A 21,532-nucleotide genomic window follows, 5' to 3' on the forward strand; every position below is an offset into this window, starting at 1 on the left:
AATAATAAAAATAGCTTCCTTCCTGTTCAGCTGGAGAAAGCAGAATTAACCAGTGCTTTCTAGGTATGCAGAAAGAAAGCCACAGCTGACCTTGGGAGATGCAGGGAGGCTGAGTGTCCACCTCACCACTTGATCCATACATAGCCTGGATTTCTCCCCTACAGCTGCCATTGGGAGAGAAGCAAGAAGGTGGAGTGCCAGGCTTCTCATCCCTTTGCTGGCTCCAGGAAATAATTTATCTATTTTACTTGCTACCTGCAATGAAAACGAAAGTTTTGGGACTGTTGCCAACTTCTCATTATGCATCTGAACTTTTCCCAAATTAAAGGGTTCAATAACTCTTTCCTCACCCATAGAAATAAGGCTAAGATAATTTATGCGTGTGAATGGCTTAGATAGCTTCCTGCGATGAGACTGAAAATAACAAGGCCTTTTAGGGGAGAGAAACAACATACCAAGACCAGCATTTCAGCTCTGGTTAAAAACCCACTTAAAAGCCATCGTTTTAAAACCCATTTTCCAAGGGATCCTTGAGTCAAGGCACCTCTCATTAGACTCAAGAACCCCTTGTAAAATGCCAGCTCTTAGCTTTCACTCATTGCTCGACTAGTCATTGCCTAACTATGAAAAAATAGTAGAGCAATTGTTCTGTTGCAAGGAAATCAGAAATGCAACAACAGGTCGGAATGGTTCTGACACTGAATTTCCTATTTGAAATCTCTGGGCTTACCTTATGAATTATGTGTATGCGTTTGTACATGTAACAACGCTAATACTTCATGGCACCCTGTGGCAGCCTTAAAAGGATCTTGCATCACCCTGGTTGAGAATCACTGAATTATACTCATGGAAAATTCCCAAGCAGCTTGACACCGATCCCTCTATTACAACCTAGTCCAACATAAACACAGATACATATATGCACTTGGCAACTGCCCCAATTAGGGATGGGTCCTTCCTACCAAGCTTTAATTCAGACCCAAATATTGCCAGAGTTGATTCAGGGTTTTGGGACTGTTGCCAACCACACATTATGCATCCAAATTTTCTCCAAATTAAAAGGTGCAATAACTCTTCCCTCACCCATAGAATTATTAAGTCTAAATTAATTGATGTGTGTGAACAGCTTAGATAGCATGTTGTGGCTGTAGGAGTGTTCATAAGAGACTGTACTTCATTTCCTGGCCTTGGTCACATGACAAAGGAGAGGGCCATGAAAGGTTTTACGTCTGTCTCAAAGCTCTGTCCAACAGTTTCTTTTATAGCAATTAACACTATAGAAATAGCCATAAAACAAGCAGAGCAGAGAGCACTTGGAAAGTCAAGAAGAAGCAAACCTTAAAGTTAGTATGTTTAAAAGTATCCCATCATTTTTCTCATTGTAGAACTCAGGAGCTAACATATGAGACCATGACTCCTCAAAATCTGTTGGAGGTGGTCACATTTCTGGTTTTTGTTTTGTGGATTGATTCTAAAGTATTGAGCCGACTATGCATTTTAATTGATTTTGTTTGTTTGTTTCAGTACAATAAAAAATGCAATCCTACCAAGGATACTTGGGAACAGTAGAAAAGTAGAAATATTAATGGCATGTTATTGTGGTTAGCTTTTCAGTTTATTTTAAATTGTAACCATAATTACATTTTGAACTGCATTTTTAAGCCCTTGTCTCTGTTATTTTCAAGATCCACTCCAGATCCTTCAGGGGCTGTGGTGATAATGAAACCTTCATATGGATTGGCAGAAAGCAATCAGTATAAATAACACATACTTTATTTGCTTGCTTTTACCCTTTTATTTTCAACCATATTTTGTATTGCATTTCTGTGTGTTTGGTTTTGAAAATAACCCTAGACTTTTCATTTTATGTGGCATCAAGTCTTGGCACTGAAATTAAAAGACGGGATTGAGCAAATTATGAAATTTCTGCATCAGCACAACGACTTGAAAGTCATCATTATCCTCTAAGCCCTGCCTTTGTCAATACTATGTTCAGCTACTGAACAGGACTCAGCAATATAACATACTCATCAGAGATCTAGAAGAGAGAGAGAGGGATGAGGTCCAGAATTTATTTGCTGAATCTTGAAATGCAAACCATTCAGAGCATTAATTTGGGAGCGAGGCAGAATAAGCAAACATTATGAGAGAAAAAACCTGCTTTTTAATACACACTAGGCCACTTTCATCCTTGACATGACTCCACAGAACTCTAAATATTGCAAAGAAGACATAGCAGCATGGGCCGGGAACCAGCCCCTAACAGGATTCCTGTAGCTTTTGCATTAAGGACCCTGGCACCACATCTTTACTGCTATGGATACTTGTGCTAGCTGGATTAAATCCACAATCACACCTTCATTTTGTGAAGACACTGGCTTTTCAGTAAGAGGGATGGATGACAATGCCTTTCTTTAAAGGTCCTGTAAAACCAGTCTTCCAAAGAATTACATAGGAGGAAGTGCTGCCTTTCTCAACAGGCTTTTGTTCTTTTCCTTTAAATGGAGAGAAGCCGTGCTCCCATAAGATTTTGTTGCTGTTGTGTGGATCTCTGTGAAAGTGTGTGCATGTGTTTGTTCTGTGCTGATGCATAGCATAGTTGGCAGACAACTGTTTGTGGCTATAATCTGGTCAACTGGAGTTCTTTAATTGGCAGCATGCAAAGTCTCACGTGTGGAGTGATTGTGACACCAACAGCTTCATTTATAAAAAGTCTGGTCCTGCTTTGCCATCCCTCTTCTCCTTCCCCAGCTGGCTTTCTCTTCCTTGTTTTTTTCCTGCTTCCCCTCTCTCTCTGCAGTACTCATAAGCTTCTTTCGCTTCTTCTCTTTCAGCAGGAGTCTGGATGTATGGTTCTATATTAAGTGCTGGGAATGCTGGAAAACTGGACATCTTTTCATCATGCCCACTCTAGAAGACTACACAGGACCATTTTAGTGGTCATCATATTGTGACTTCATGTGATTTTGCACTACTCAGAGCCTTCCAAGGTTAGAAACACAGGCTATACCCATTAGGAAGAAAAGATGGATAGCTTTCCAAAAGCAAAAAGATCCCTTAGCCCTGATGGCTCAAAGTATATTAGAGCTGGTAAAAAAAATTACCCTGAAACTTCTCCCCTCCCCCTCATTTTTATTACTTTTAAAAACTTTCCATTCTCTGCGTGCCTAGACACACACACACACACAAGGACTAGCTGTGCGATAAATTGTGGCACAGTGTAACATATTTAATGTATCTTGCATCTCGGATTTTCTCACATGCCTGCTAATCCTGTTCAGCTGGGGTTACTTCTAAATCTCTGGACCCACAAGCAATTTCAGAGTCACCACTTGAAAGAAAGAGCCTAGATCTGTTTTCATCCCTCAGATGAATCTTGTCTAGATGAAGTATATGTGCATGTGTGTCCAGCAGGGGGAGTTAGTTTATCTCTTTTTAAAAATGAACTGGGGCTGCGTGCAAAGAGCACTGCAAGCTCAAATCCCACAAAATTTTTCTGTCAAACTTGTCATTTTTCAAGTGAGTTGTATGCTCAGACTAGTTTCATCTACTGTTCCAATTGTACTAGGTAGGAGAATGTCAGTCCCTTCTGGCCAGTGCATTGGATAAAAACCTTTGGGTTAGGAGAAGGAGAATTTCATTTCCCATTTCCTTTCAAAATATGAAGAAAGAATTTCTTCCACTGTGTTGAGTCCTAGGAATTAGGAAAAAAACACCCCATACTGGCTCAGCAGCTGGCTGGCATAAAAGAGGCGTCATATTCTCAGTATTAAATATTTCTTTTTTATTAAATTAATATACAAGTGAGCAGTATAGAGATTCCTTCTACATCTTAACCACACTTAGAGGGACTTAAGTTATTAATGCCAAATATAATAAAAATGTATTCTAATCTTGGTCATGTTTCTGGTTCTCATTTGCTGTCTGCCATCTTATATTTCTCTGCCTCTTTCTCTTTCCAGTTCCTCTGTTTATATTATGATTCTTGCTTGTCTCTCTCTGTCTCCAGACTTCCTTAGACCCCATCCTTTTCTAAGATTTCCTTTATTCTCTCTATCCACCAGTTAGTTTCCTTTAATTTTTTCCTCTTCTGTATTTCTTCACTTTCAGTCTTTTATTAATGTTTAGAAATATATATGGTGGGAGAGGAGCCCTTATTCCCTTTTCTCTGATTTTCTTTAATCTTTTCTTCCCTGGGGCCTGTTCCATATTCTGCTGAAAACTGTGAGCATCTTTTGCCTGACTCCAGTGGGGAACCTGTCCAGAGGCGGTATCGCCCTTCCTTTGGCTTCCTGAGCAGCAGTCAAATAGCTTGAAATTGTTTCGTTTCTTCAAGAAAAAATAAGAGGCACAACTCCATGCTGTACCTAGCCACAATCAAGGGCAGACCGGTGAGTACAGGCCTTGGATAGCTCTTGAGAGCTAGCATTCAAATCAACCCTGCCTTTTCCGGCTTCTGCCATGTACACTGCAGTTAAGTGGGAGGAGACATACAGGGCTAGCTTTAGAATATGGTATAGTCCAAGTGCCTTCCACAGCATTTGGGGGGATGGTATATGGGTATGAAGGAGAAGGAATGGGGTGGAAAGTGGAAAATAAATGAATGTGTTTTCTCATTACAGTACCAAGAAAGGGAGTCCCAATCCTGTTCCTCTTCTTTTTCCTTTCCAGAAATCACTCGAGAAAGGGATTTGATTTTTTTTACAAGCTGGTTATAAAATTTGTAGAATGAATGAAAAATCTGAAAAATATCTGAAGGAAATATTGAACTTTTTTGGCAAAACTTGGGCAATCTCATGATTTTATTTTGCCATAAGACCCCTCCTTCCCTAGCTTTAGTCATCTAGCAATATACTACACTAGCATAATGGCAGGCCCTTTCATCCTAAAAGTTCCTGAGGCATTTTCAGACCATATATAGGGATCATTTATTCACCTCTTGGGTGAAAGGCAGCATGACATTAACCGTACCAATTGCCCTACACAATAGACTTTAAGAGGGGAAGTGAAGAATAATTTTTCCTGTTGGAACAACAATAGATATTCTTACGTAGGCAGAAATGTAATTACCCATAATTTGGCTGGAATACCACGGCTAACTCTTGAAACAAAGGGCTAAGGGATTTTTAATGAGCACAAGTAGGTACTGCACCTGTTTTTCAGCCTATTTATTCATAGAATTAATGCATTCTATCTTCTGTTTGCTGTCTCCATGGCAGGCTGAATGCTGGTCCATATATCACTATGTTAAGCTTGCTACGGCAATTTCATTCGAAGCATCCGTTCTCAGCTTCTCAGCAATTGATGGTTTTAAGCTGAAACTTCTACTTGGTTTCAGTCCAGAAATTATTTTTAAGAGCTGAAGCCATCCCTAAAGCTGGATGGTTGAATATAAAAAATGATACTGTTTTTCACCTGTAAGAAAAATGTTGGTATGACAGGGTGGTCTGACCTCTCACAAGCCAGGCAGTCTGAGACCAGGAAGCCCTGTTTCATTTTGTGTTGTTAACAAACTGGGGCCTAATTCTGAGTTTGGGTGTGGTTTCAATCGTTTCCTCAGCTGGGAATGGTCAGTAGCATACAACTGATGAAAAATGTGGACAGGTGAATGGAAAATGGTGCCACAGTAGATGAGAGAACACAAAAGCAACTACAGAAAAGCTAGTGATAGAAAGGATAGTTAACAGGCTTTGTCTGGTGGAATTTTAAAAATTTTTTCCCCTCTTAGTAACCAGTAGCAAAATTGGAGCAGGGGAGCAACTGGGGCAACAATGCCATGTGCCACCTTTGTGTACCAGCCAAAAAGTAGCAGCAGCTGGTACTGCTTTCATGTTGTGGCTGCTCCAGGCATGGGCCTGCTCTGCTATACCTCTGTTAGTATCAAGAGACCTACTCCTGTGTAGAAGATAATGGAGGAGATACTGGAGTATCTGGTGAACTAATAGTAGACCCAATGGGCTGTCTCCATGAGCACGCACATGCAGGGGCGTGTGTTCCCTGTGGGACAAATAGCAGCAGAACATATTTGTGCCACTGCCATTTGTCCTCTGGTATGCCTCTGCATGCATGCTCTGGCATGCAACAAAGTGCCCCAGGAAGGGTAGGGGAAGCTGGATCTCCTGATGTCCAAAACACCCTGCTGTACTGCAAATTAGCAGAGCCACATATGTGTGTAGTGTGTGTAGTTTGCGGTGCTCCAAACTGCATGTGCATGCTCATGGGGATGCACCCAATCTGTCCTCCTGTGATTTCCTTAGGGTCCACAGAGGTTGTAGGAGTTATTGTAGGCAGTCCAGGACAAGGCCCAATCACAGGAGGCCCATAAATCTCAGCAAGAAAAGGATGTCTTTGGGCCCTGTTTGGGATGTGGGAATCCCATACTCAAGGTGTGACTACTTCTAGGCACAGTGTTAACTCAAGGGGTAGTTGGCCTGGAAACAAGTGCTGGGGAGGAAGAGATGGTGTGAGTGCTCTATGTGTGGGAAGATGGCGTGTCCCCCGGGGAATGAAGAACACAGGGAGAAGTGTTTGTGGGAGTGTCAGAGTGATCTGCAGACCAAGGGAAATAATGGTTTGGAAGGAGAGGTCAAGAGGCAGAGGTTGCAACAGATCCCAGAGGCTAGTAGAGGTAATGGTCAAGAAAGGCAGCTGCTCTAAAAAGAAGGAAATATGGTGTCCTGATGAGGGCCTAGCCTGTAGATCACCCTGGGCAGGCAAGGTTTTAGAGCCTATCTCTACTCCTTTAAAGTCCAGCCTTGTTTCAAGTTTTAGATTCAGCTGTGGGGGAGCTGATGGGTGAATCAGGCGAGTCTTATGAAGGGCAGAGCGCTGAGGTTGAGAGGAAAGTTACTGCAAGTAAGTGAATTTTATGGTAGTCTCTGCAAGAGGGGGCAAAAAAAGCAATTGGTTAGGTGAACAGTTTTGTTTTGCGTTTGAATAAGGAACGCAGTTCTGAGGAAAATGATCTGATCCAGACGGTGTGTGTAGTGTTAGATGAGCCAGTGGCTGGAAGCTGACTGTCTTTTGTGCTTAGATTATTTCTAAATGCCTTTTGTTAAACCCTGACGTGTGTTCCCTGAGGGAAGAAGTGGCTCTGCTTTGTTTGGACAGTTCAGGTCAGTTGCAAATAGACAACTGCCCATGTGTGTATGTGAGAGTCACTGGTATTCTCTAGCAATGCAAAACTGTTCAAATGTACTGCTGAGTTTAAAGTGCTTGTTCCTGTAATTTGGGGAGATGGAGAGAGACTGGATGGATTTATTGTCCCAAATACAGCAGATGTTTAACTGTTTCATCACCAGTGGGTGGCGCTGCCATGGGAACAAGCCTTACTGAGCTTGCATAGGGGGTGATGTTATGTGCTGAGAGGCCTGTGTTTTGGCTTGTTACATGCATGACCCCATTTCTGTGCATATGTGAGCTCATCCCAACTGACTGCATGAAGGAGAGAGGGAGGAAAGACCTTTGCTGAGGACTCTCAGTCTGTATATCTTCTATTGCAGCATCACCCTTTTCCAGGCTGCAATGATCCGGCTTGGGTCAGAGGCAGATGGGTGGGGAAAAGGTGCTAGCTAGCCCCTAGCTGCCCTGCTGTTCTCTGGTAGCATAGCAGGAGCTGCCACAGCTGGTGCTTCTTCTTCAGTGGGTGATGGCAGGGGGAGAGTGCCTGCTGCTGAAGCCCCCCACTATTGACTGCTGCTAAAGCCCCAGGTCTGTGGGCTGGATCAAATAGCTTTGCAGGCCAGATCCAGCTTGTAGGCTGTTGGCTGACAGCCCCTGTTCTACCGAGTGTTCCTCTTTAGCATAAGGGAAGAACTATTTGCTATGTCCAGCTTTCCTCCACAATCATCACCTTTTTAAACTTTCTCCTTGTTTTTTGATTAGTTTATATAATCTAAAAGCCCAGTGCAGTGCACTCTGAGAAATACTTTGTAAGAGCCCCAGTACACTGTAGGTAGTGGGACAGTGTTGCTTGCTTTAAGTGGCTGGACTCGCTGGTTATTTGACATTGCAGAGCTGGCTAGACCACTGTAGCATATATAAATTACTCGATGCTCTAGGCTTCCCGGTGATGGCCACAGTCATTCTCAGTGTCGCATCCACTGTGCTTACTGCACACATGCAACTTGGTTAGAAAAGGTAATGTATATTTTCTTGTGTTCCTAGCGGTCTGGGAGGTATTTGTATGCAGTAGTATGATATATAGGTGATGGGTTTGATTTCAGTTCTTGTTCTCTTGCTACATGCTGCAAGTCTTTTAGATGGTGGGGGGTAGATTGTTGTTATTATTTCAAATTGATGGAGTGCTTGGCCCAATGAGTTTTTGGTTTACTCTTGGGAATCCTAAGCATAGTAACAATTAATAGAAATCTCTGTCCTTTGAAAGCTCTGTGAGGAGACGAAAAGCACATTTTGTATTGCCTATTATCGGTAAGCATTAAGTGAGAATTGGGCAAACTGTGTGTGTGTGTGTGTGTGTGTGTGTGTGTGTGTGTGTGTGTGTGTGTGTGAGAGAGAGAGAGAGAGAGAGAGAGAGAGAGAGAGAGAGATAAGATGAAATGTACTGAATGGGATAAATGTAGTGTTCTTGCCTGTGAAAAATAAATACAAGAGATACAGATTTAATGTATTCTAATGTCTATCTCAGTAGCTCTCAGTAGATTGTAAAAGCAAATCCTGGTTCCCTCTGTCATGTGTTGCTATTATAAAGCTCTCAGTTAATATTTCCATTCAGCATCTCAACCCCTTCCCTCTGCTTCCAACAATTCATTGTGCTCAGAACAATACTTTAGGAACAGTAGAAGGGAGATGCATTAAAAAACAACCAACCATCCATTTGAGAATTCCAATTAAATAAAGCAGGCAGTGGGTGTTCATGCCCTGTTGCCTTGCTATAAAATGGCTAGCAGCCTTGACAGTTTTATTTTAGGTTGGGTCATGTCACTAGAGAAAAGCTGAAATACAAGCTAGAATGAAGAAGCTGGATCAAAATGTAGTTCAATTAAAGCAGGCTATCATTAATCCTCCATGTAGCAATCTTTACTTTGTACAGTTGGCAATGAAGTATACTGTTAAATGTACAAACCATAGAATTCAGTGCCTCTGTGGGAGCCTTTTCTATATTTTTTGTGTGAATATTTGCATTTTTATTACACTGGCACCAGCGAGCCCCAACTGAGACTAGGACCTTATTATGGTACATGTTGTATGTATATGTAGTTTAGACATTGGTGCTGAGCCAAGGAGGTTTCCCTATGAATAGAGAAGGGGTGTGTGGAAGGTGGTGGTGGGGGGTGTATTACTTTCCCCATTTTGGGCAGTGACCTGTGCATAGTTGCACTGATGTCTGTACAGTGGAAGGCTTGGGCCTTGTGAACCTAGTTCAGCCCTGGCCTACCACAGTATGTTAGCTACAATACTCTCCTCCTTCCTGACTTTGCTACCCATTGCAGCTTAATAATATTTCATATAGCCTTCCTACGGGCTGACAGCTTTTGCACTCTGTGTCCAGCATCTATTAACAAGAGCAGACTGAGGTGTGATTGATGGACATACTTGTACAAGAGATAAATGCATGTCCTGGGCTAGGCTCTGATCCCTTTTAGCTCTGCATTTACATCAGTGTGTGAGAGACCAGGATCAGGACCCTTGATTTATTGAGATTTATAACATGGTTATTTTAATCACATGATTAATGTTTAGATAAACATTCAGTAAGTAACTAAGGCACGTCCCCCAAATAAAGAGTCAGACACACCATTTAAGGTAAATGAAAGGGGAATAGCTTTATTCCAGCTAGTAGCTTATCCAGAATGCGTTCCAGTGCTCAGCTCCAGGCACTGGGAGTGGGGAGCTTTAGTTTCATAAGGCTTTTTCATGTATGCTTATTTCCATGCAGAAAACTATGCAGCTTCTTCCTTTACCCTAGGGTGTCTGGTGTCAGACTAGTCTAGTAGATCCTTGGAGGAAGCAAGTATGTGGCTCTTTAAAAGGTGCCACAAAGTGCCTAAGAATGCACTTAAGTACTTTGCTGAATCAGGGCCTTGAAGAATATTACATAACAAGTAAATGTGCTTTCATTCTTTCCTTTTGTACTTCCAGGATACTGGCCATTACCCTGACATAGCTTCTTTTGCCTGGCGTTGGCTGTCACTGCTTTGTTCTGGGGTAAAAAGATGGGTAAATACCAGTTTTGACAGAATTCAGGAAACTAGAAAACAGATTTTTAGTATTTTGCTGCTGTAACTTTTTCAATGTGCACAAATTCCTCTGTTTTCACCTGGAATCTTCTTGTTCTAAGGTTCCGATTTATCCACAAGTTTCATTATACAGTTGACTGGCTTGTTAAAATAAAAGTCATGTATGTGTAACTGTTTCATGGTCAGAACATGGACCTATAGGCTGGCAGCTGAGCTTGTGTATAGAGTTTATCCACAAAAAGCCAAGCACAATCTACTGAAAGAAACTGTCAGGTCTCCAAGTTCTGTTCTGAGTTGTCAGCACCAATTCCTCCCTGTTTCAAAGGATAGGTTTGATACTTATACAGCTACACAGCAGCAATGAAGACATTGTTTTAGCTGAATGACACTGCTTTACTTTAGCTAGAGATGTAGACTTACAGTTATAAGTCTAGACTCTGCTCTGTATAAATCATAAGATGCTCCACTGAAGGCTGAAAGCCTCACCAATGTAAAACTGGCGTGAGTGAGAGTTGATCTGGTCCTGTGGTACCCAAATTTGAGAGTAGCTTAGTGGTGTCACTTTGCAGTGGTTTGAGTCAGTGTTTTCCGCGGTTGTGTTTCAAATTCCCAATTCAAAATGAACCTATTTGAAGTGTCAGTGGGCAAGCATTCAGATGAACAGGTGGAAATAAGCAGTTCAGTTTAGGTGGTTGAAAACCCTACTGATAAAACTGTGTACAGGCATTCAGGTTGTTAGCTGTCTGCTCCACAGCCAGACTGCAGTGCCAATGGTACCCAACCAGGAGGTCCTAGTGCATGCATCCCTTGTATGCTTTGCATGCTGCACAGTCTGCCTGGAAATAGGTGACAGCAGCCCAGGGAACAGGTTAGGGTTGATTAGTTGGTGGCCCCAGGGGACTATCTCCTCACCTCATAACACTCCCTCTCTACTCCCAGGCTATTAGACAGCAGACCTATAGAAGGTGTCCTGTCTTGTTAAGCCCATCAACTTCCCCTCTACCAGCCCAGTGGATCCTTAACCCTCTGGAGGAACTCAGTTCCAGCACAGACAGGGTGCTTGTGGAGTGGGTGCTGGCAAGGTAGGGTTAGGTGCTGCTGTGTGGGGTCTGGGGGCTCTGTTCCCAGTGAAGGCCAGGTCAGGCTAGTCTCTGATTGTGGCAGGGGGAGGGCTGGTGGCAGCTGCTGTGTTTGTCATCATGGGAAGTCCCACCACTGTGGCCACAGCCCCAGTCCTGGCTGCATTGGTGGAGTTCCCAGGACATGACTGGGGCTCTGGCTATGGGAGGCCCTGCCATCATGGCCAGCTCTCTAAATCAGGGGGGAGCTTTCCCCTCTTCCCCTAGAGCAGCTGAACCCAGTACCCACTGGGGCTGCAGGCATGAGGCTCTGAAGTGCCAAGGAGGGGCAGGTAAACTTTCCCCTGATTCCCCTGCACCCTGCTGCACTTTAGTGCCCTGTGCCTGCAGCCCCAGGCATGGAGCTGCAGGTGCTGGCTTTGATGTGCCCCACAGGGCACTGGCAGGTGGATTTCCCTCTGCGTGCTTAGGGTCGAGGTGGTTAACAGCTGCACACCCCTGGGGCTGTGGAGAGGGGCTGGACTGTCTAGGGGAGGGGTTTGGTCTGTGAACCAGCTGGAGCAGTGGAGCCTAGCAGTCATAGACTGTCCCACCCTGGGGGGAGGGGGGGAGGGAGAGAAATGCACACTGGGATACCTGGAGGACAACTCAGGGAAGATTGTATTGCTAAATAAGCGCGCAAGCGTTTCTTAAAGGAGAGACTTTCAAGTGTTTGTTACAATGTGGTGAGTTTAGAGTGTGGTCATGAAGTGTTCTGTTCCATTTAAACATTTTTGCTTCAACAGTTCACGCTTGTTATGCACTTCCCTTTTATGGCATTGCCTGTCATTTTTTCTGCTAATTTCCTTTTCAGTTTTATTGTATTGCCCCTGTGTATTCTGTATCTTGCAAAACACTCTTCTCACCAACACATTTTGGATGTAAGAGTTTTTTTTTCCTCCCCTGTGTTATTTGCCCTGTGCAGTTGGGGATATTGTGCCCTTTTGGGAATGAAAGAACTTGTTTACTGTTTATATATTGCCTGTTCAGTCCTTTCCTTGAAATGTAATATCTCACCCCTGATACTTCCCAGTGATCAGAAGCAGATAAATTTAGTGTTGTTCAATTTTTGTCTGGGTTACTAATGTATGTTTAAGCACCAACTTGAGCATTAAAGATCAGACAAGGGAATGTCAAAATTTAGATTGAGAAGAGTTTCTGGGGTCAAATTATGTGTTCAGCAAACCTCTTCCTAATAAATACTTTTGCAGTTTAACTTAGCTAAAGAATTCATACAGCCCTAGTTTATTATTTTTAAGGCTCGAAGGGGCTAAAACTTCTAGAATATTTCCTTCTGGGTAACATCTTTAATTTTCTAAACAGTGGCTTGTTGCTGCACCATGCTGTTGACCGCTACCATGCTGTCTCCATGAGGTGGTAGCATTTTAATGGTGGGTGAAATAATCTCTTGCAGGCAGACTGGCACTGGGCAGCGTGCCAAGAGTAAGGAACTACTGTCACAGTTCAGTCTCTGTTTTCAGTATCACGCTATTTCAGCTGTATTAGGGATTTGATAAGGTAGCAGTTGTTGCTCCATTCAATCCCTGCTGCTGCCCACCTGCTCAGAAGGTGGGGTACTGGCACTTGTTCTTCTCTGCCGTAGCTTGCATAAGGGAATAAGGAGATTTCTCACACTCCTACATGGTGTAATAGGCCAGCTCATGAGTGAGCTTTAACTAGCGTGTATCCTTGGTATCCTTTGAAATGAAAATTGCTGTGCAAATGTAACAGATTGTGTGTATCCCTGTGCTTGCATTTGTTTCTAAGCAGCAGTATTTATGTTGGAGTTATTAATGGACTGACTTGTCGAAGAAAGGATTTTTTTTCCTGAAAATGCATACTGTACTGCTGTCGCTACAGCATGTACAGCTAGTGCAGTCTGTTTTTCACTAAATGCATCCGTGAACAATGTTTAAACAAAGAAAAAAAAGTACTGGCAACAAAGAGATGACTTATCATTTGCAACTTTAAAAAGAAGCCTGCAGCTACATGAATCTGGAAATAATATAAACAACCCACAGGACTGTTGCATTGGTTTTAGAGGGGCTTGCTTTAAAGCTGGTATGTGGGCTTGCTAAGAGACTGAGTGGTTGGCAAGGGTGCTAACGATTTATGGAATGTGTCTTTGGAAAGGATTAAAGAGAAAACATGTTGGTTCTTACCAGCTCTGAGCTAGGAATATAGCTCTAAGGGCTGAGCATTAAATTTTAAGCATGCAGTATGTAGAGCTTTTAAGGGAATAAACTTATTTTTTCAGTCCTAGTGCTCAGGATCAAATTCAGTCCAGACCGGATAGACTAAAAATCATTCCCATCTGACGTCCAGGAAAGGTCAGAAGTTAAAGGAGTACTGGCAGTCGTGAGCCAGTTCCCAGCTTGCGTAAGTACTATTTGAGAACCACCCAAGATAACAGTCAGCATTTTAGCTCTAAAATGTCCCAGGCCCTGTATAACTGTCTTTCTCATCTCTCCTTTTAAAGTCCTTTATTTAAAGTACTTGTCTTCTCCTCCCTTTTGGGATATGAGTAAAAGATTAAACACTGAATATTGAAAATGAGGTTAAACATGAAATGGCACTTTGAAAAGAAATCCTTAAATTTTCTACAGTTAGTGACCCACCCAGAAATAAAGGTATGTGTTTAGGTCCTCCTGTCCCTCCAGCTTGGCATGAAAGCACTTCTGGTATGTTCTTAGATATAGCAGTAAAAAATCTCTCTCTCTCTCCTCTTAATTGCTTTCACAGCTAGTAGTAGCAAAAAAATGAATTACAGGGTATCTTTAAAAGTTTTTTTCCCAAATGTGTGGGCAGGTGTATTTGTGTGTTTGAAGGACATCCTGAAAGGCAGCTATGCAGAAGGAATGAAGGTATCCATTTACTTCCAAAAGTGGCAAGGCCTGTGGTCTGAACACTTGCAGGAATAACCTGAGTACCTGTGAAACCCCAGGTTGATAAAGAGTTTCACTCCTAATCAACTGTAGTTGTCTTGAGAGACCTGATTTCTCTGATAACCTGGGCCAATCCCTTGGAAAACTTTGAATATGAGGACAGATGCTGAACTGAACTGTGTGTTCAGTGGGCAGTCAGAGCAAAGAGGGGAGCCCTGGGGCAGTGTGTTCAGTGGCATGTGTTGCTGAGCAAGGAAACTGCTGCATATTCAATCAAGAGGGTTTTTAAGGCTTTATTTTAAGTACAATAATAGAATATGAAGATTACAAAGGCATGGGTCACAGCACTGACCTGCATTCGATAGGACTGGAAGAAACTTCTAGCCAGTAGGTGCTCCTGGAAATATACCCTGGGTTTATGTAAGGTTACTGGTACTCCACCTGCTAAATGGGTTTGCCCAGGTTAACTTGCCCAGAAATCACAATTTACCATAGGCACTTCAGTTGAGCAACAGGAAAAAACAAAAGGTTTTATTACACAGAAAAAAAAAAGTGATCACATGCTTTGACAACAGAATATGGTAAAACAAAACTGACAAAACCTTTACTGTACTTTTGGACTACCACTGAGCCCCCATAAAATTTCTGTGAAAATCTCCTGAGGTCAGCCTCCCATCAGTCCCAGCTAGCTCCCTCCATAGGGGACCTCCCATCCACCTCTCCTCACTGTCACTCCCTCCAGAACATTGTAAACAGCCTCCCCCTCACCTATCGTCAGGAGAGCCAGAGCATCCTCTTGAGTGTCCTGGTGGCTTTGTGACACACAGGTTGGCAACCTATGGCCTATAGGCTAGATCCAGCCTGTGGAGCCATTGGATACAGCCTATTGAGCTGGGGGGTTTCGGCAGCCTTTCAGTGGTAGGGCTGGGTGGTGAGAAGTGGTGGTGGCAGTGGATGGGTTGGAAGCACTGGCCCACCTAGAACCTGAGCTGGGTTATTTTGGCCTGCTGCTGAGAAACACTGTTGCTCTAGCCAGTTATCAGAGGAAATCTGCTGCTGCCATATCTATATGGGCATCCAGTATCATTGAACCAGCAGTTAGTCTTTGATATGCTCTTTGTTTGACATAAAAGTGATGAGACACTCTCATCTATGTGCTTCTGTTCCTTTAGCTACTCTTGTGTCACCAGTTGCCTAATAACTTCATTGACACATGTTAGGTAATCTGTAGGTAATATATGAGCCTTCTGAGAGTCTGCAGGTGAGGGTTTTAAAACAGGAGGAGCCATTTCAGGGTGTTGCACTAACCTCTGCAGAGTGTTTGGGGATCAGCTATATTGACGCAAGGGGAGGGGCACAGCAGAGTGAACAAGCATGTTACATCTCCTGTTGATCTGGTGGGTAACCCTGTCCTATCAACAAATGTGGTCTCAGGATGCTGTCCTTACCTGAGGCCTGGTACAGAAAAATTCAGGATGCCAAAGTTAACTTAAATAAAATATTCTCTTATGCTAAGTTTTTGGTTGGCTTGCTCAGAAAAGAGGGCTTCCTGGGATGTGGATTTCCCCGCCTCTTTGACCTGCCCTGTGTGGTTGTTTGGAGTTTCACAGCCATGATATTGGTAGAAATTAGATTTTCCTTTGAAAAACCATTGGTCCCTACAACCTGAGCTTAATAGAAATCCGTATTAGCAGCACAGCATCTATGAAACTCAGTTGGTCAGTGGTACACCCAGACAAGTTTACTTAATATACAAATGTTGCTAGTCGTTGTCCTGCCTTCAAATTAACTGGGGAACTGTTCCTTAAACTTTTGTTGACCACTATGTACAGATTATGTATTTACATCTGAGTCCCACTCTTCTTAAAGCAGCAATGACTGGTGGTCTTTTCCTTGAAAGGTCTTCTTGGTTTTGAATTGGTTAGTCAAATTTGGGAATCTTCCCAAACTCCTCTGAGCCTTCCCAACGTCTTAAAGCCAGTCCTATGCAAAGGAGTTTGAAAGCACCAGACAAAATGGTAAATTTAGGATGACCTAGATTAGAAATTTACCAAAGGGTCACCCAATGTGGTCACATTGGCTATGTCTAGAGTCTAATTTAGAAACCTTTCCATTTATAGACATGCTCCAGGAGGAGGGGGGTGGTGATGCACTTTAATTAGAGCCCCATTATAAATGCTAGCTATCCTTTTGCATAATGAATTCTGTCTAATATAGTTTGCAATTTTTTAAAGCAAGTAAATGTTAATAACATTTAAAATGGCCTTAAGGTTTTTTTTGTTGGTTTTTAGAAAATATTCTGCTGTGCTTGTTTTGATATTTGATGTTAATTAAAACCCAGAGTATCCAACACTGTTTGTAAAGTCAAGATTACAGTAGGTTAGACATGAGAAAGCTAGATCAAAATAAGCAATGATCCTAAAACAGGTTTCTTTAATTGTCTAAGTAGGGTAATAAACCTCCAACTCCATAACACACTACTAGAAGCTAGGATTTTTCATTCAATCATCTTTGCTTATGCTATTTACACAAAAACTATATTGCTATTTTCAGCAACCTTAAAATCTTAATGGATTTTTTTCAGAATGGTAAAAAAAGATGAATAGTGCAAAAAACTTTCATATATTTACAGAAAAAGTATTGGTCTTCTAGTTTAATTGACATGATTTTTTGTACAAATCTTTTCTGGCCTTTTTAAAAGGTGCTGGGGGACAGTTTGAATCACTTGGTGGTTGACACTTAGGGCGTTGACAGATATGCAGCTCCCTGGTCTAATTCGTGGTGCTTTACGTAAAGCGTCATGAGTCAGACTGACCCTTCTGACCCAACAGACATTCGCTGTTGGGTTGGGAGAGTGGAGGATCTACCTCTGCTTTGGAGCCAATCCAGCCAAGGAGCTGCTGTAGAGCACTTTCAAGGGGCTGATCATGCAACAAGTATAACTTGTGTCTGTGTCCTGAGAGGGAGGATAAAGGTCAAGTGTCAGGTCAGGGCAGCTAGTAAGGGAAGCATGTGGGATCTAGAGTCTGAGTGCAGTACAGTAGGAAATTTTCTACAGTATCCTAAGCCACTAATGTGGTATACTTTTTCCCTAAAGGCCTATTTAAAATACAAATTGCCCTCTTTGGCAAACAGAAGAAACTCTGAAAACCAATCACCTCCCTTCAATTCCATGGCCCTTCTTGAAACTTTAGGACAAATTACTTGAGAAAGGCAGGAATGATTTCTCTTCTAATCAATTGCTGCTTTTGTTCCATAGCTGCCATTTCCTTTTCCTCACACATAGCCTGACACCTCTTCCAGGTGCTGATCTTAAGTCTCAGAGCCACCTCTAGTCATATCAGGTAGGGTGAAAGAAAGAGAGAGAGAGAGAGGAGGTATTGAAGTTAAGGCAGTTATCCTGAGGAAATAGATCAAGTCCATTAGTATGCACATAGGCTATTGCATGGGGAAGAGAAAAGGGATAGGGTAAGCCAGTGCTTCCGAACCTTTTTCTCAGCATGACCCCACTTATGACCTCATTTCCTCAGCATGGCCCCTCACTCCTAATCTACAGCCCCCCAGCCCTGCTGGAGAGGGCCCCCAGCTGCCAGGACTAGGGACAGGGCCACAGCCCCTTGCCTCCCCATCAGTGCCTGAGCTCCAGATGCCACCCATGGGAGGCGGTAGTTGTTGTGGCCAAAGTGGAGCATGGAGCCCAATTCCCCCTTCCCACTGCCCTGTGGGTGGCACAGCCAGAGTGGAGCCCATGACAGGTGACTGCAGGGTGCCTGCTGTGGATTTGGGGGTCTTCACCCTGCTGCCTTGCCCCCAGGACTTCTGCAGGCCAGCGGGTAGGACCCATTGTGGGAGGCCAGGGAGGCTTGGTGCCACTACTAGGAGCCACATGCCCATCACACCACCATGGTGAGGGGCCTTCTACCCCCTGGCAGCAGCATGGAGTTGTGCCTGTCATTCCTGCCAGGTGGTCAGGGGGTGCCTCACCATGGTGGTGCACCTGGCGTGGGGCTCCCGGTGGTGGCACTGAACCCCAAATCTCATCTTCCCCCTCCATTGTTTCCATGACCCCACTTTCTATCATTGCAACCCCAAATGGGGTCACAACCCCAAGGTTGGAAACTATTAGTATAAACTGTAGGGCATTGGTTTTTGGGAGATGAAATTTGTGTTAGAAAGGGTTGATATAGTTGTGATGGACAGAAGAATTTAACTAAAGGCATCACTTTTTAAAAATGAGAACTCCTTAAAATTTTTGTCAAGGTCATTTGAAAGTATTCCTCACATAATGAAAAATATATATCAGTTTTCCAGCCAGTATGGATAAGAGCTTAGCTTTTAGGCTTCATCAAACCCCCTGAACCTGAAGGATACTATCTCAGATGGTTCAGAATGACAGGAGGAACTTTGGAATGGAAAGCACAAGGGCTCATTAACTAGCGCTTGGTGTAACAAAAACACCATTGGAGAACGCTACAACCCTTGGCAACTATGATACTGTTACACATTGATTCAGCAGTATTGCATCCAATGACCTTTGTGTTGGGTGTGCATTGGTTGGGCACCCACCTCAGCTTGTGTGATTGCATTCTTGTTTCCTGTCTTTGGGGACAGAGGGAGGGAGAGATTTTTTTTTTTGGAGGCATAACATAAAATTGCATAGGGGATTAGAGGGATGTGTTCAGCGTTCAAACTGCTTTCTGTGTCCTGGTTTTCTTCCTTCCCGTATGAACTCAAGTAAACCTTGTTCTGGAAAAGAAACTGAAGTTAATTAAGAGGGTTATTTGCTGTGGCATTGGCTAAATGAGAAAAGGAATTGCTCTGCATCTGCATAAACAGAGTCCTGGCAACCACCATATGGTTTGCATAAGAAGAGCTGACTGTCTTGGACTGGAAAGCAAGAGAGAAGATCTGAGCAGGCTTCACAAAAAACTGCTTTGAATGGACACTTTAATTACTTTAATTTCTGGATAGCTCTACATCTTGATAAGAATACACTTACCTCAGTGTGATTGTGTTATGCTACTGGTATTTAGTCCTGATGGATAGCTGGCGATCTCAAACCCAGCCCTCACTATCTACAACAGGGGTGGGCAATGTATTTGGGCCTGCCAGCCGCCCACATAAGGGAGTTCTGCTGAGCTGTTGCCGGCCAGGTCAGCACCTCCCCCCTCCAGGCAACAACTCATGAAAACTCCCTATGTGGGATGGGGCTGTTGGCAGGTGGGGAATGGTGTCCAGGAGTGAGATGGGTGGGAGAGGCCAGGATCATGATGTGGAGTCACAGGGCTGTGACAGCACAGGGCTGGGGCCAGAGCAGAGCCACGATCTACCTGCATACCCTTATGACAGGCACCAATTCCTCAGGCAGGGGTGTGTAGGGAGCAGATTGTGGCTCTTCCCTGGGCCCACAGTGTCACTGCCCCAAGATCCCAGGGTCTGCCTGGCCTCACCCACCTGTCTCACTGCCAGATGCCACTCCCTGCTGGCCTGCAGCCCCATCCCATCAGCCTGGCTGAGGACACTGTCTTCATGGGTCTTGGCCAGTCTCCATGGAGACCCCAGGATCATGGGGCAGTGACAGCGTGCCTCTGTGATGGTCATGGGTTGGGGCAGAGCCGTGATCTGCTCTCTGCACACTCTTACCTGCAGAACCCATGCCTATCATGGAGGCATGCAGGCAGCGGATCATGGCTCTGCCCGGCCCTGTGCGATCACCCCCCCTCAAGATCCTAGGGTCTCTCCAGCCTCACCTGCCCATCTCGCTCCTGGATATCACTCCCTGCTGGCTTGCAGTCCCATCCCAGGCACTTGGCTGTGTGCCTTGCCCACTCAGGTCCTGCCCCCGGTGGTTATTGCAGGGAGGCCAGGGTGCCTGGGCAGCAGGGCTGGGTGTAGCAGCAGCAGCTGGAAGGAGCTGCTGTAGCCAGGGCTACCAGGAAATGGAGTCCGGCCACCATGCCGCCCCAGCCCCACTGTGCACCCATGGGCAGCGGGACCCACTGCATGCGCCATGGCCCAAGCTGCGCCTCACACCAGATCTAGTTCACAGGCCATATTTTGCTCACCTTTGGTCTACAGCAAGTGAAGACATGTAACAGTTAATGATCTGGTAGATTGCTTCTCTTTTTGCTGCACAATTAAAGAGGTGCTACTGGACTGGTCAAGTGATATCATTACTGAAAGACAGGAGTACTTAGATTGGCGTGAATATTATGATACAAAGTGGTAATGAGATCTCTGGTTTATTTTGGTCATCTTCATGTGGATTTAGAACATTTGTGTTTTACTTTTAAATAATGATTGCACCCATTTAACTCAGAACGGATATACGGTTTGAGATATAGCTTGCTCACCTGTAACAGGGTTTTTGTTCTTTGCTAGAGATGGCTCTCATTTCTCTAAGGACCCAGTGCATGGCACATTTATACTGCAATTAATGTGTTAATCACAGCATAAATAGCAAAGGTGCTACACATGCACCTGATTTAAGATGCCATAAATTTGCAGACAAGCTATAAGAACATTCCACATATAAGGGAGAACATTTCAATGGTTGATTTGCATGGTGCCAAATGTAATGTGTGACCAGGGCTGACAATTGGCTGATTATTGGCCCTGGCCCAAGGCTGCAGGGGAGGAGGGTGCAAAGGGTTTTCCTTGCTGGAGACTTCACATGTTGTGCACAGCAGCTCTGGCAGGGTTGCTGGGCATCCGGGATCTGAGCCCCTCCATGCCCTTTGTTTCCCTCTGCCAGGAGCCTCTGATCCCCAGCTCTGGCCAGCCTACAGGGTGTCAGCCCAGCCCAACTGGCTGGTGCACTGGGAGTCCAGAATTATGATCTTGGGCTCCCCATGCAAAATTTCACCTCTTTCCATACAGATGTGGCATGATAAGAGGCATAATTGTTTGGACCAGGGATCAGATTTCAGCTGGGGGCTGAAGAACGTAACAAGTGTTATGGATTCAGTTACTTCCAGACTTGAATAAAAAACTATCTGAATCTAGACCTGGTGTTCAGATGTGTCCATTTTGAGAGGAAGCTTTGATCTGTCAACTCATCCAGTATTGGCAACACTAAACATTCTAGTATTAAGTCAGGCCCCCACAAATGATGAGGTTTGTTTACAAAAGTACCTTTCACTTTTTGAGCATTTTGGGATGCTGTTGGGTCACATTTTCAAGCATTTCTTTTCAACTGAGGGCTGAAAAGTCCATATTCAAACAAGAACTGAGAATCTCACAGGGCACATCTACATGAGAAACTACTGTGCAGTTGCTACTGCACATTTATTTAGTAGTTGTATTAGCAGGTACTAAATAAATACACAGT

The 21,532-nt window shown here is 43.9% G+C and overlaps 1 long non-coding RNA gene across 1 annotated transcript in view; it reads left to right on the forward strand.

Annotated features, from left to right (window-relative positions):
• Nucleotides 1-225: 225 nt before the first annotated feature.
• LOC106738093 (uncharacterized) overlaps nucleotides 226-21,532 on the forward strand; it is a 30,170-nt gene continuing 8,863 nt past the window's right edge. Inside the window, exons 1-2 of the long non-coding RNA XR_009461808.1 lie at nucleotides 226-4,391; nucleotides 13,575-13,696. This is a non-coding gene — a long non-coding RNA (uncharacterized LOC106738093). The remainder of the gene's footprint in view (nucleotides 4,392-13,574; nucleotides 13,697-21,532) is intronic.

Source organism: Alligator mississippiensis, chromosome 4, assembly GCF_030867095.1.
Source record: "Alligator mississippiensis isolate rAllMis1 chromosome 4, rAllMis1, whole genome shotgun sequence".
Classification (NCBI taxonomy): domain Eukaryota; kingdom Metazoa; phylum Chordata; order Crocodylia; family Alligatoridae; genus Alligator; species Alligator mississippiensis.